We start from the raw sequence: 15,482 nt of genomic DNA, 5'->3' as shown, positions 1-15,482 counted from the left end.
GTTACGTATTTTTTTATTCTACTTATAGTATTGTTACCTTGCTGACATATTCCCCAATATCTTCTTTGCATGTGTTATTGTATGTAGCTATATCCCCCCTACAATAATGCCTCATGGGCGCTGTATGTACTTGCAATAAATAAATAAATAAATTCGAAACCCGGTCGAAGGCTTTGGCGAGGTCCAGTTCCATCATTGTCACATGGGCACCAAGCACGTCACAGCATTCAAAAACTGTCCGTGCAACGTGTACGTTTGTTGCGATGCTGCGGCCTTTAATGCCGCACGTCTGGTGTGGCCCAACTAGATTTGCTATCACACTTTGTAGCCTTTTGGCCAGTACTTTCATGAATATCTTGTAATCCACGTTGGTGAGGCTTATCGAGTGATTAGACCCTACCGACAAGCGTTTTTCTGGATCCTCAGACTTTGGAATTAAAACGATGTGCGAGCTGGTGAATGACAGAGGAACTTGCTTACGCTCATACGCTTCGACTAGCACTCTGAGCAGAATGTGGGCGACCGGGAGCTTAAATGCTTTGTAGAATGCAGCGCCTAGGCCATCAGGTCCTCTCGACTTTCCTTTTGGCAGTTCGTCTATTGCTTGTTCAATTTCTGCCAAAGTAATTGGTTGCTCGAGACGTGTTCTGACTTCATCATCGAGTTTTGGCATTTGGGGCAAAAAGTCAGTCAGGAAGTCGTCGTTTACTTCGCGTCTGTGGCCAAGTATTCCTTGTAGTGTTCTACAATCACGTTTTTGATCTGAGCGGGTTCACTAGGGACGATGCCTCCTTTATTATTTGCCGTATTTCTTTTTGATTCGAGTGTCTTTTCACGTCGTCGGACAGCGCTCGTGTTGTTCGCGTCTCTCCTGCCCAGAGTTTTTCAGACCTCGCCCTGATCAGTGCTGCCTTGTACCTATCAGTGTCAAGGCATTCAATCTGCCGTTTCACGTCTTTGATTTCTCTCGCGTACATTCCTGGATGAAAGCTATCTATGCTAAGCAAAAAATCGAGTTCTTTGTGCATTTATTTCTCCTTTTTCTTCTCAGCATATCGAAGTGTACTGGCATTTTCCATCGCCATATTTTTACTCGCTGCTTCAGCTCCTCCCATTCAACTGCATAACTGGTCGGCTGCGCTGAAAGTAGTTTTTCAAGTTCTTTCGTTCTTACTTTTACAAGATTTTCGTTTTCTAAAACTTTTGCGATGAACTTCCACACATGCCAGTTAAATTGTGACCTCCTTTGCTTGGTGCCGAAAGTTGCAATAACTAAACAATGCTCACTGAAACTTACGGGCTTAACGTCATACCCAGAGCACAGTGGAAAAAGATCAAGTGAGATATACATTCGGTCCAGTCTGGCGTGGCCATCACGTTGAAAATGTGTATGTCTGGGGCGAGAATTGCAAGTGTACAAATTACCGATGTCTTCAAGGTTACAGTCACCGAGAAAAGAACTAAGGAGCTGTGCGCTTTTATCCCTCACCCGCGAAGCTTTTGCGCGGTCCTGAGCGAAACAAACGCCATTGAAGTCGCCTAGCAGGATTAAAATCTTGTCTCAATTTAGATGCGGTGCAATACCTTCAAAAAAGGTTCTGCGCGCTGTCTCGGCATTCGGAGCATAAACACAGACAGCATGCCAACTTAGATTCGAAAACAAGAAATCAACAACAAGTAGGCGACCATTTTCGAAAGCAACAACAGAAACAACATTAATACCTAAACTTTAACGAATATAAGGAGCGCAGCCTCCCGAAGTGCCGACGGAATAACACAAATGTCGTACAAAGAACGAAATGAGACACCATGCGATCAGTTTCCTCCGCACTCTCGATCTTAGTTTCTTGGATGGTAATTAAATCAAGATCGTTTTCAACAAAAAAGGCGATAGAGCTGCCTTTGTTTCCTTCGTGCTCCTAACCCACGAACATTTGGTGACGCTAAAACAAAACGCTGCATGTTTGACCGCCATGATCTACTGGAGTAGGCCCCGCAAGAAATGTTTGTAAGGGGCCAAAGGTGCCTCTGAACTCACTGCGCCTGAAGTGTCCATGTAGTGCTCTTTCATTCAGCCGTCCGCAGGTGTCTTGAAAGTCAACCAGCTGTCTGCACGTCTCAGGGCAACAAGCACACACACTGTCATCACCGTCGTCTTCCTCTTGTAGCACATCGCGGAAATCTTCAGCCCTGAATGGGCGGGCCCTGATATCGCCGTGCAAAAAAACAGTGTTCTCGACAAAACGAACTGTAAGCAAACTCGGCAATACGACCTGATAATCACTGTCAGATGCAAAAATCCTGTTTCCGCGGCCAGACATGGCCACTGTAGCTGCTTAAACGGAGCCCGTCATCGCACGACCGTCACGCTCGGCGGCCGGAAGTCGAATCACCATGAGTCCGCAAATCGAATCCGGGCGGCAACGCCGGAATGCGGTGAAGTGGTGCAAGCGGGTGCTCAAGGAACGTCCAAGGCAGTTTAAGTGGGAAAAACAGAAAAATTTAAAAAAAGCGCAGGTCTCATCGAGATTTGAACTCGAGTCGCTGGATTCAAAGTCCAGAGTGCTAACCATTACTCCATGAGACCGCACCTTCCGACGCCGGGAATCGAACCCGGGCCTACTGAGTGAGAGCCAGGTATCCTAGCCACTAGACCACGCCGGAACGAGGAGAAGCGGTGCGAGCGGGTGCTCAAGAAACGTCCAAGGCAGTTTAAGTGGGAAAGGAAAAAAAAATAAAAAGGGCAGGTCTCACCGAGATTTGAACTCGAATCGCTGGATTCAAAGTCCAGAGTGCTAACCATTACGGTTTCAACGTCGGTCGCCTGACACCAACAGTCTTCTGTGATGGCTCGTCGCCTTCGCTCACTTTGGGCTCTCCATTCACACCGTGCTCGTTCGGTCGCTTCCCTGCTTGGTTGCTGGTTGACACATCTGTCACTTCCATGTTGTCACCATGTTTGGGAACGACGGGAGCTGACGCCCCACTACCAAGGACTTTGTCTGTTGATGCCTTAACTTCTGCAGGCTGCGCTACCTGTTGCTGCTGCTTACTGCTCGGCTCCTCTACGCTTGTGGATGTTTCCGGAGGAGACACAGCTGGTGATTTCTCCTTCTCCACCCCGTCCCCTGCCTCTGCTGCAGAGTCTTCCGCGTCAGCCTCGTCCATGACAAGTTCGGACGAGATGTCAGTGTTGACTGAGACGGCAGCACTCTCGTACGTGCGTACGCCGCTGCTTTCTTCGTGCCCGTAGCGACGAAAGGCGCCGCATCGTAGAACCTTGAACTCACGGCGAATGTGCCCAGTACCGTGGCAGCGCATACACAGCGGAGCTCTGCCCGGTACAACCACGAGAGCCAACTCACCGCCAACCCTGACTTCGTGAGGGAAGTCTTCCAGCTTCACGCCAGGATTCATTTTCAATGAAACCAAACGCGTCGTCGACCCCTTACTGGCGACACCCTGGACGCGCCACCGTTCCTTAGTGACTTCGCTCACCTTGCCGTACGGAGCAAAGGCTACCCTCACGTCTTCCTCGGGCACGTTGTGCAGCAACCAGTGTAGCTTGACGCGGACGTCCTCGTTTGCCGGGTCAATGACCAGATAGCGGCGGTCCTTGACTTTCAGTTCGCCGGCAGAAAGAATTTTCGTCACCGCCTCAGCACTCGCGTAAGTAATAGCCCATACATGGCTCATACGATACGCCCCCAAGGCGATAACCTAGGGGAGCAGCATCAGCTGAGCCAGCGCATCCCCGAAATCTTCGACCCGATAAGGGCGGGCCCGCACGTCAGCCTGCAAAAAAATACTTTAACACAACACGTCCTGTAGGAAGGGTAGGACGAATCACCTGATATTCCTCATCCGAAGCAAAAGCCCTGTTTCCGCGGCCAGACATGGGCCCTGTAGCTGCTCCAACGGAGCCCGTCATCGCACCTCCGTCACGCTCGGTGGCCGGAAGCCGAAATCCGCTTACCATTACACCATGAGACCGCTTTTTTTCTTTATTGCATGACTATCCACATCAGTAAAATATCGTAGTTGCCATGCCCCTTGGCAGACAACGGTGTCTAATGGACATTAATTACAGCAAGTTGGTCGATCAGACACAATACCTCATCCGAATAGTTCTGCTGCTTCAGGACTTCTCTTAATTTATACATATATTCGACAAAATAATCACATACCAATCGTGCATCCATGCCACAATGTCTAATAGGCATTCTACTCCTCCAAATGCTGTGAAGGCCGAATAACATAATCTGGTCATATTGTGCAACATTACTTTCAGTGGTCAGGTTCCGCATTCCGCGCCGTGTCAATGTCAAGTCTTTTTTAGAGTTCTCTGCGAAACATCCCAGTAGAACACCGCATCCCAACATTCCAGGAACACGTGTTCTACCGTCTCTGGCTTTCTACAAAGGAGACAGTTTGAGCCCCAAGGAACAAAAAGGCCCTTTTCATTTAGTCATGTTTTTACTGGTAGCGTTCTTGTATGCAATTTGAAAAAGAATGTTTTGAAGCCAGGTGCAACAGTCTTCTTAACTCGCCTGAGAACGTCTTTTCCAGTTACTTCACAGTATAAGGTTCCGCACAGTGGAGCTAGAAACAACTGTTCAACAAGATCCTTGTACAGTCGCTTCGGCGTTACACTCGCTAAATACCCTAGAGAGAACCGCACTTGCAAAAACCTGAACGACCAGACTACCTCTCGCAGGAAGTGAGACACTGTATACCTACGAGCATTGCACGAAGAGACAATGAATTCTGGAAGTGCGTTAGATAGCATGCTCTGTATGAATGTTCTCAAGAAGGCGTCATATTGGTCACGCAAGAAACAAAACCTTGAAACCACCTGAACCAAAGCCACTTTCTTATTTAGAGCATCGCAGCACTCGAGCACGCTGCGTGCTAGATGAATATTTTTAAATATGCTTCTTGTTTTTATTCCACACGTTTTGTTAGGTCCTACAATATCTTTTATGACTTATTGCAATCGCATAGCTAACACTTTCATCAGAATTGTATAATCAACGTTTGTTAACGTTATCGGTCTTTATCCTGTAACCTTTACCAGCTCGACTGGGTCATCTGTCTTAGGAATTAAGACCGTATGAGCATTGTTAAACGAAGGTGGCAGCCTACCGACCTAAAAACACTCCTTGAAAAGCTGATAAAGCATAGTGGCAAGGTCATATTTAAAGCTCTTGAAAAAGGCCGCACTCAAACCGTCAGGTCCCGCCGACGTTCCGGCATTCAGTTCATCAATTGCTGTCACTATTTCGTCAATACTTAATTTGTTCTGTAGTTCTTAATTGATCTCATGTCCTAATATTGGCATAAGTGGCAAAAAGTTTGCCGAAAACCCTTCTTCACATGGTGCTTTGCTTGCAAACAGCTCACGGTAATGTTCCACGAATGCACTCGAAATTCCAGTTTGATCACTCAGGATTAGCCCCAAGGTAGATGTATACTGGTAGCGAAGGCTCCATAGACGCCCATTGGTCCAAAAAATGGCGGCTCATGGGCACTCCAGCGCCCCTGGATTTTGGGGGGCAAACTACGCAAACGTGACGTAGAATGACGTCACGCATACGTATGCTTTTGGCGCGAGTTATAAAGCGGTCTTTCTGTAGAAACCGCGTTTTCGAGCCCGTATCTCTCGAAGGTTGCTGCCTTTCAGCGCGCCCCAACCTTTGCCAGTCAAATGTGCTCGAGTTCCTGCTAGTTATGGCCTTGTTAATGTGCAATTGGGAACGCAATGAAAGTGACTGGTAAAGGAGGGGCAGCATAGAAAGGCAGCAACACTTCCAGACACTGGCGAAGCATGCATGATTCGTAGTGCAAATACTGGTGCTAGTACTTTTGAGAGCTTTTGAGTACAGCAAGGTATGATGCACAAAACACTGGCTCAAGTGCACAGTTCGCAATAGAGTGTACGGCAAGTATGGTTTTCATAGTTTCATATTCATTGTTTATTGCAGCAACCAAACAAATACAGTCACAAAGCACACCCTTGGCACACAAACAGTATTGTTTAAGTTGGCTAATCATCTCAATAGTCACAGTGCAGATAGGAAAAAGCCCTGAAGTGCCACGAACGTTGTTAGGAAATTGAAAAGTATAGAAAACAATGCTACGACAGCTTCAATTGAAGCAAACATAACATGACATAAGTAGGCGCATCAACACAGACCATAGAGCACACTGGGATTATTCTTCACATTTAATTTCTTCAGCTGAAAGAATATAGCAGGTGCGTTTACATCTGCAAGGCAATGTTAAAGCCAGCTTTCGCACCCTCAAACGTGCTCAACGTATGAGCAAATACCATACATTGAGCCGGCGTACCATCTCCAGAGTACTTCTACTCGTTAGCCGGATCAATTTGAAGTAATTTTACGTCAACAAAAGTACACATGTAGTACAGCGTACAGTGAAGTGCAAGGACATTCGCGGGGCAAGGACATTCGCACACCTCAGCACTGAAAGTGTGTGCCCTGCAGTGTAGTACATAAATATCCCCGAAAACATGAAGCCAAGTACGCACGAACGGGTTACAGCTATGAAACACGAGCGAACAGCCCGGCGAAACCATATCGAAGCTATTGCGCATACCTAGAGCAGACGACACACCTGTGAAAGTCATGCGGGAATCGGTGTAGCGTGACACCAATGGTACTATCCACGCTGTCGCAGACACCACGGAGCATCGTTTCTTCACATGCCGCAAGCTCATCTTGAAATGAAGCGCTAAGCGCTTCAAAAGAAGAGCGCGAAGCGTGCAAAGACGGAAAAAGGCTTCGCACTGGCCGCACGCCGAAGGAAACGACAAAACCGAGAAAACTGCCGCAGCGGGGTGCAAATCTTACCGAACGGTGACAAAGAAGCGACGTGCAAGGACGACGAAAACTTCGCAAAAGGAGCATTTTGAGACCGGCGAGCTAAATTTATACGCTTTACCAGGCGCGCCATCGCAGACAGCTGGCGATAAGAAATCGCCACTGTGGCCGGGTTAGCCGGGTATCGAAACAAGGCCTGCAAAGACGCGCTGTAATGCACCGCACACTCATGAATAGGGGGCAGGTCAAGAGTGTTGCAAAAATACAAAATTTGCCAGGTTTTAATAAAATGACCTCTTTCATAAAACAAGGTGCTAATATATTTTTTTCTTTTCTATTGGCAGATTACATTCCAATTTTGTAGTTTTATTATTTATTTATATGAGTGTTTTGCCCCCCCATCCTCTGGTTGTGCTGCAGTCGCGCTAAACCACTTTTCGGCCCAGCCTTCGCCACCACTATAAATCCGCCTTGGAGCTCCCGCCACTGTGGCCGGGTTAGCCGGGTATCGAAACAAGGCCTGCAAAGACGCGCTGTAATGCACCGCACACTCATGAATAGGGGGCAGGTCAAGAGTGTTGCAAAAATACAAAATTTGCCAGGTTTTAATAAAATGACTTACCTCTTTCATAAAACAAGGTGCTAATATATTTTTTCTTTTCTATTCGCAGATTACATTCCAATTTTGTAGTTTTATCATTTATTTATATGAGTGTTTTGCCCCCCCCCCATCCTCTGGTTGTGCTGCAGTCGCGCTAAACCACTTTTCGGCCCAGCCTTCGCCACCACTATAAATCCGCCTTGTTAGCCCTCTGTATTCGATAACTGAGATCTCGTTCGAGCGCGCATATCGCTTTTTATCTGAGGGCACGCGTTTTCTTGGCGTTTCGCCAGTAAGCCATTTTTCCGTGCGTGCTTTTATCGCTGCCCCTCTGTACTTCTGAGCATCTAAAGCTTTTCTAGCCTAACTTTGACGCCCTTTATATCATGCATGAACATGCCCGGCGTTTGTTCCTCTTCGCGCCCTAAATGCGCCAGAAGCTCTCGCAGTTGCTTTTCTTTTTTTCCCTCATACTTTATTATGCTCGAACGTTCAATGGCATTAATTTTAACCTCCAGCTTAAAGCGTTCCCAAGGTTCAATACATGCTGTTTCACCAGTATTAAACATATCCATGCTTTCCTTAACTTTTCATTAAAATATGTCGTCTTCTATAAGCCTTGAGTATAGCTTCTACATATTCCAGTTCATTTTTGCTTTACGCTGCGTCCTTCCTCCCAAAGTTACCGTAAATAGTAGGTAGTGGTCACTAAAGGACACTTGCTACACTTCATACTGCTCACAGGAAGGCGAAAACTCCGGCGACACATACACCATGAGACCGCACCTTCCGACACCGGGAATCGAACGCGGGCCTCCTGGGTGAGAGCTAGGTGTCCTGGACACTAGACGACGCGGGATTTTTTTATTGCATTTTGACAACGGTTACAAACAAATTAAACATGTCAGTAACACTTACACTGACACGGTGAGTTAAACTTTTTTCAGTTCAACCAAGTCATCAAGCACATTTTCCACTTTGGCTGATCAGGCAGTGTCCGATACACTTCCTTCAGATTTATTACACCTTCAATGAAATGCTTGCGTGGAGATCTCAAAACTACATCTGCATCGTTGAATTGTGTCCTTGTTTTCCATAAACTATGAAGGCCAATGCGCATAATAGTGTCATAAGGGATGTCCTGTTTTCCTATCGGTAGAAACCTGATGCCATGCGGATTTAATGGCAACTATTTCTTTAAAGTTCTTCGAAGCACGTCCCAGAAAAAAAAACGACCCAAATATCTAAAAACACATGATCAATTGTTTCAGGTTTTTAAACAAAAAACAGTCTGTCGACCAAGGGACAATGAGACCTTTGCCATGCATCCACGTTTATACCGACGGTGTACCGATGGGAAGTTTAAAGAAGAAATTTTTTAAAGATGGGTACACTGGCATTCTTTTAATCCTTTTGCGCACATCTGCCCCTGAGCCTCCGCAATTTGACAAACGGTAAATGGGTACAGGGAGTATTGTTTCTATTAGACCTTTATACAGATTTTTCCTAGTGACATTGGAGAGGTACTGCATTACAAATCGCACCTGTAACATCATGTACGCAAGCACAACTTCGCGCAGGTAACGTCTCACGTACCACGCATTCCTTGAACCGAGCATATAATACAATTCCTGGTAGCAATCGACATAAACGAACTTGCAAAACTGTGCGATGAAAAATGTCTTTCTGGTCGCGAAGAAACATAAAGCGCGACACGATTTGTCTTAAAAATAAATGAGCAAAACCTTGACCTCCTCTCTTCACTGGCAAGAATAAGTTCGTTAGACTGCTTCTTTCCCACGTCGACGCCCAAATAAAAACAGCAAAACCCTGTGGATCTTTTGAATATTGATCCGCGAGGCGCTCAAAACATTCATGACATACCATATCTTGGAGATGAAAAGCAGGTTACACACAGTGCCGCGCGAGAACATTGATAATAGTCGCCCTTGCCACGCACTGGCCTTTTCCTTTGCCATTGCCGCCTGTTCACTCCAGTATGGTTTGGGGCTGCTATAAGAGTCCAGCGGCACGCCAAGATACGTCGTCGGAGTAGTGGCCCATCGAAGTCGAGACTAGTAGTCTGGAGTTTCCTCCCAGTCACCATGCCAGAATTCGTAACACTTCTCCCAATTTATTTGCGCCCCGGTGCATTTGCGAAACTTCTCAACAACAGCCTTGGCTTCACAGATACTCTGTCTACTTGAGCAGAACACAGCGATGTCGTCGGCGTAGGCCAAGATTTTCACATGAGCTGACAGTAACCTGAAGCCAATTGTACGCTCAGATTTCTGTATAGCCAGACAAAGAGGTTCGAGATAGACTCTGAACAAGAGGGGTGACAAGGGACATCCCTGCCTCACTGAAGAGCGCACATGCAGGCTTTCAGTGAGCTCCCCATTAACATACACGCGCGTTGTGCAGTTCGCGTATGCCATTCGTACACCCTTCGACATTACACAGCCCACATTAGCATGATCTAGCAAGCTGAACAGAACAAAATGTGACACACGGTCGAAGGCTTTTGCGAGATCTAGCTGCACCATTGCCAACCTGTCGTCTAGTGCGTCGCAACATTCAAGCACACTTCGCACTGTGTGTATATTAGTGGCGATGCTCCGACCCTTGATACCGCAAGTTTGATGACTCCCCACTAACATTGTTATGACACTCTGAATTCGTTTTGCCAGAATCTTCATGAATATCTTATAGTCTACGTTGGTGGGGCTTATCGGGCGATAAGACCCCACCAACAAATGTTTTTCTGGCTCAGCAAACTTCGGTATCAGTACAATGTTATGAATGGCATTGGCGTACGTTTTTTCTCGTACGCTTCGACAAGAACTTTCAGCAAATTCTGGGCAGTCTCTGTCTTGAAATGTTTGTAAAAGGCGGCTCCTAAACCACCAGGGCCGGCTGCTTAACCCAATGGCAGTTGATCTATCAGTGCTTCCTCTAACTCAATAACGGATATTGGCTGTTCAAGACGAATTTTCATTTCATCGTCGAGCCTTGGCATAAACGGTAGAAAATCTTTATAGAAACCTCCCTCCGCCCTTCGCGTGTGACCCAGCAAATCGTTGAAATGGTCTGATTACGCGCTTGATAATGTCGCTATCGGCCGACACCTCATCACCATTTTGTATCTGGGGTATTTCTTTTTTGGCAGGCGTATCTTTTTTCATCGCCTAATGCGCGCTTCGTTGGCGATTCCCCTGCCCACAGCTTCTCTGCGCGTGCGCGCACCACCGCTGCTCTGTACTTATCTGTATCTATTATTTCCAACCGCACTTTTGTATTTCTTCTTGCTTTCAAAAAGGTTCCTGGCTGAGTCTTTTCAACACTAATGAGGAGCGCAAGCTGCTCAAGGAGCTGAATTTCCTTGTTTTTCTTGAGACCTTATAACTCTACTTGTTTCAATTGCCCTCCTTTTTGAAAAACTGCTTAAATACTTCAAACTGAACAGCGAAACTTTCCCGTTGCTCCATGAGCAGCTTTTCTAGCTGTTTTCCTACTCCACTGACAAAGCCTTCTTGCTCCAATAACTTTATATTGAATTTCCATAAATCCCAGTTAAATCGCTTTTTAAAGGGACTCCTGCCAAAGATTGCAACCACTAGGCAATGGTCGCTAAATGGCACCGGTTTGACTTCGTGCGAGGTACACAAAGGAACGAAGTCTGCCGACACATATATCATGTACAGTCGAGCATGGCTATCTCCCTGAAAGTGCGTGTATTGCGGATGCGTGCCAGTCATATAAACACTTCCTACATCCTCTAAACAATAGTCGCTGGCCAGAGCATTCAATAATTATGCACTGTTGTCCCGTACGGCCGAAAGCTTGGCCCAATCGACTGCCTGACAAACAGTTTATATCCCCCAAAAACATAACAATCTTGTCGCATTTTAAAAACCACTCAATTCGCTCAAAAAACAATTTGCGTTCCATTTCTACATTTGGTGCATACACACAAATCACTCGAAAAAGCAGGTCACAGTACAAGAAATTGGCGACCAGAAGACGACCGCATTCACCGGATAAGAGCGACTGCATTGTTATGCCTTTGTTGTTCCAGTAAAGAGAACACAACCGCCTGACGCACCGACAGAATGACACACGCACAAATCAAATTGCGCACGAAAGGTAGGCACCATTCGGTAAGTCGATCCTTGACTTCCAATTTTTGTTTCCTGGATTGCAGTTACGTGAAGGTCGTTCTCAAGAAGAAGCCGACTGAGCTGATACTGTCGCCTTCTCGCTTCGAGACCTCTAACGTTTAAAGAGGCTACACGTAGCACTTCGCGTAGGATAGCTGCCATTTCGAAAACAAAGGATGCCTTATTCTGTTTTATCTACCTTCGTGGCACAAATATTTGACCCCCACACCCCGAAGCAAGCTCAGCGGCAAAAAAAATCCATGAAGGCGGTTTACCCGCCTGCCGTGAGTCCACCGGCACGTTTGGCCGCGGCGTTAAGGTCGAACGCCTCATACCTGGCGCTTTGACCGGAGGCTCGCCACTACCGCTGGCATGAAGTTGAGGCGCACTAGAACCAGCTTCAGAGTGCGTACGCTTTCCGGCCGCGCTTTTGGTTGCAGTTGACAGAAAGTCCATGGGTTCCACCGAAGGCTAGGTGACGCTCTCCGAAGAGTCCACATGTCTTTCTGTCGCACCCCTCAGCGTGCCGGAGACTGGTGTGGGATCTGCGGGAGCTGCAACCAGCTGTCATGTTGCTGCACTGACTTTGGGTAGCACCTCTGGTTGATCCGTCTGGGGAGGCGTCAACGTTGGTTCTTGCGCCGCTGGCTCACTTGCCGCTTTCGATGCCTTCACCGCTTTGGCTTCGTCCATTAGTAGCTCCGAGCTGTCTTCACTGCTCACCCGCCCGGTGACGTTGGCGTAAGTACGAGTGCACTGCTCCTTCTCATGCCCGAACCGACGGCAGGAACCGCACCATGGGATCCGGCACTCAAAGCGGATATGTCCTATGCCACGGCATCGGAGGGAGAGCGGAGCCCTGCCCGGGACGACCACGAGCGCCAGCTCGCCAGCGACGCTCACCAGATGGAAAAGGTCGTCCAGCTTCACGCCGGCATTCAACCTCCAAGTCACGAGCCTCGTCGTTGAGCCCTTGTCAGACACCCCGTGTACGTGCCACCGCTCCTTCGACACGTCCGTCACCTTTCCTAATGGTGCGAAAGCAAGCCGCACATCTTCGTACGGAACACTGTGAAGCAGCCAGTGCAGCTCCAGGCGTACGTCATGGTTTGCAGGGTCGATTACAAGACACCGGGCACTTTTCACTTTCAACTTCCCGGCACTGACAATCTTCTTCAGCATTTCATCATCTTTGAAAGTGACTGCCCATACATGATTCATGCGAAACGTCCCTAGGGTGAGCACTTCCCCCAAGAGCGATAGCTGAGCGAGCGCATCTCCAAAGAAATCCACCCGATATGGGCGGGCCCTGACATCAGCGTGCAAAAATACGGTGTTCACAACGAAACGTCCTGTTGGCAGACTCGACAATACAACCTGATACCCGGATCCTGACGACAAAGTAGAAGCAAGAGACCTCTTTCCGCGGCCGGGCATGGCCGCTGAAGCCGCTCCAACGGAGCTCATTTCACGTCAACACGGACGGTGGCCGGAAGTGAAAATCCACTAGACCACGCCGGAACGAGGAGAACCGCTGCATGCGGGTGCACAAGAAACGTCCAAGGCAGCTTAAGTGGGAAAAAAAAGAAAGGAAAAAAGCGCAGATCTCACCGAGATTTGAACTCGGATCGCTGGATTCAGATTCCAGAGTGCTAACGATTACAGCACGCGACCGCTTTTTTTTTCTTTATTGCCGGGCTTCGACAGAGTACACGAACAAATTTACATGATACCCCTTTCAGGAGGGAATCTGACACTAAACCAGCCGCTGCTGCTCGCTTCGTGATGTTAAAAGTCCCTCAGCGACACCAAGGGCTCTACCCTCGAGAGCCAATCAGAACCTTAATCGGCCGTTTTTTTGTATTTCAATAAACCAGTGCACACTCTCAGGAAAGAAAATTCGAGCAGGCCTCGCATCAGGCTCACAGTAGTATCGAGCCATTCGCGAGCGCCAAATAGCGTGGAGACCCATATAGCAATATTGTGCCATAAGGTACGCCCTCTTCGTTTTATAGAGGCAGATACCGTATTATATACGTGTCTAGAGGCAAGTCTTTCTTGAGCGTTGTTTGCAAGACATGCCAGAAGCAGACGCCTTCCCAGCAGTGCAAGAATACATTATCGATTGTCTCTGAATTCTTGCAAATCGAACAATCTGAGCCCCAAGGCAGAAACATTCCCTTTTTCTCAATAACTGTATTGACGGCCAGTGTTTCTATGCGTAACTTAAAAGGGAAAGATTTAGTCGCCGGTTGTACCTGCATTTTCTTCAGCCGCCTCAACACATTACCGCCCTGGGCCTCTACGGTACATGGCCCTATACAATGATTCAGGCAGAACAACATCACGGAGATCCCGATACAGTGTTTTCCTTTTTACAGTACTGCTGCGAAAAACAAGCAGCTAAAAATCTAACCCTTATTACGACTTCGCTGCTGTATCTATAATTCCGACCTTGAATGTTACCTGTTCCCACAATTCATTGTGGTAACGGACGGCCGAGCCTTACTTGACAGATTGTACGCAATAAGGGGTTACTCGTGTCACGAAAAAATAAAAACCTGCTCACGATTTGGCACAAGAACAGATGGCCCAGGCCTAGCCTTCATTTTTGACACTTCTTAACAAATTTGTGCGGCTGCATCGTTCCCAGCTCGAGGCCCAGACAAATACAGCGAAAATGCGGTGCAGTTTCTGCACGTTGGTTCGTGAACATGCAGTACGTGCATCATGTACCACAGCTTGCTTATGAACAAGTTGCGCACTCTAGCCCTCGCGAAAGTCGATAACCGATCCCCTCTCCAACTGTCAGCTTTTGCACGCATGTCTTCTAACTGTCCTTTCCAATACGGTTCTCTGTCTCGATAATGCTCCAATGGGACCCGTAAGTACTTCATTGAGGTCGTCATCCAGGACACATTCGCAAAGCTAACTGGCGTAGTTGGCCATTCACCATACCACAAGCAAACACATTTTCCAAAATTTACTCGACTTCCTGTCGATTGACTAAATTAGCGAAAACAATCGATGGGTTTTTTTATGCTCTCATCATGAACCCCGAAAACGGCTACGTCGTCCTCATAAGCCAGCAACTTAATTTCTGTCGCTTGTAGCCTAAAACCTTGAATCCCGTCAATCTGTATTATGCTCAAACACAGGGCTTCTATGTAATACTAAACAAAAGAGGGCATATATAGGGGACAGCCCTGGCGCACCAAACGCTTCGTGGGCCCCCAGACTATTATTATTAGCCTAGTTGTGCAGTTGCGGTACGCCAGGGCCACTCCCTTCCTGATGACTAATGCAACATTCACTTGATCGAAAATTAAAAACAAAGGTTCATGTGCCACGCAATCAAAAGCCTTTTCCAGGTCTAACTGAAGAATAGCAACACTACTGTCTGTAATATTGAAACACTCAAGAACACATCTTGCGTTATGAATATTAGACATATTAGAACTGCCTTTGATGCCACAGGTCTGATGAGGACCGTCTATCACATTCATTACCCTTTGTAACTGCCTTGCTAGCACCTCCATAAATATTATGTAGTCAACGTTCGTGAGTGAAATCGGCCTGTAGGCTGTAACCTGTCTTAACTTTTCGCTGTCTTCCGTTTTCGGAATTCGGAGAGTGTGAGATAAGCCAAAAGAAGGATGTAGTGCTTTTAATTGATGTGCATCATTAAAGTGTGCAGTTAGCAAAGGAGAAATCTCTTGCTTAAAGGCTTTAGAGAAAGTCGCACTTAAACCGCCTGGTCCAGGCGACTTACGAGAGTTTAAAGTCTATTGCTTTTCGCACTTCAGACTCGGTAGTGGGTTCCTCTAATATCTGTTTCTGTTCATAACCTGTTTTTGGCATTGCTCCTACTAACTTGTA

General features: G+C 47.2%; 2 non-coding genes and 1 pseudogene across 3 annotated transcripts in view; 1 reads left to right on the top strand and 2 right to left on the bottom strand.

Moving 5' to 3' along the window:
• LOC144121584 (lysosomal alpha-mannosidase-like) overlaps window positions 1-15,482 on the top strand; it is a 96,534-nt pseudogene that overhangs the window by 12,189 nt on the left and 68,863 nt on the right. The window lies entirely within an intron of this gene.
• Window positions 2,516-2,587, bottom strand: TRNAQ-UUG (transfer RNA glutamine (anticodon UUG)). The gene has a single exon. It is a non-coding gene; the product is annotated as a tRNA-Gln (tRNA).
• Window positions 2,593-2,664, bottom strand: TRNAE-CUC (transfer RNA glutamic acid (anticodon CUC)). The gene has a single exon. It is a non-coding gene; the product is annotated as a tRNA-Glu (tRNA).

Source organism: Amblyomma americanum, chromosome 1, assembly GCF_052857255.1.
Source record: "Amblyomma americanum isolate KBUSLIRL-KWMA chromosome 1, ASM5285725v1, whole genome shotgun sequence".
Taxonomy (NCBI): Eukaryota; Metazoa; Arthropoda; class Arachnida; order Ixodida; family Ixodidae; genus Amblyomma; species Amblyomma americanum.
This window is presented reverse-complemented; position numbering and strand designations above follow the sequence as displayed.